Raw genomic sequence first — 229 nt, 5'->3', positions numbered from 1 at the left:
AGCTGTCAGTGGCTGCTGGAGTTGTGTGTGTGTGAGTGAGTATTTGAGTGAGTGTGTGTGAGCGTGCGTGTGTGTGAGTGAATGAGAGTGTGTGAGCGTGTGTGTGTGTGAGCGTGCGTGTGTGTGAGTGAATGAGAGTGTGTGAGCGTGTGTGTGAGCGTGCGTGTGAGTGAGTGTGTGAGCGTGTGTGTGAGCGTGCGTGTGAGTGAATGAGAGTGTGTGTGTGAGC

Source organism: Sinocyclocheilus anshuiensis, unplaced genomic scaffold (assembly GCF_001515605.1).
Source record: "Sinocyclocheilus anshuiensis isolate Anshui unplaced genomic scaffold, SAMN03320099.WGS_v1.1 scaffold1705, whole genome shotgun sequence".
NCBI lineage: Eukaryota > Metazoa > Chordata > Actinopteri > Cypriniformes > Cyprinidae > Sinocyclocheilus > Sinocyclocheilus anshuiensis.
This window is presented reverse-complemented; position numbering follows the sequence as displayed.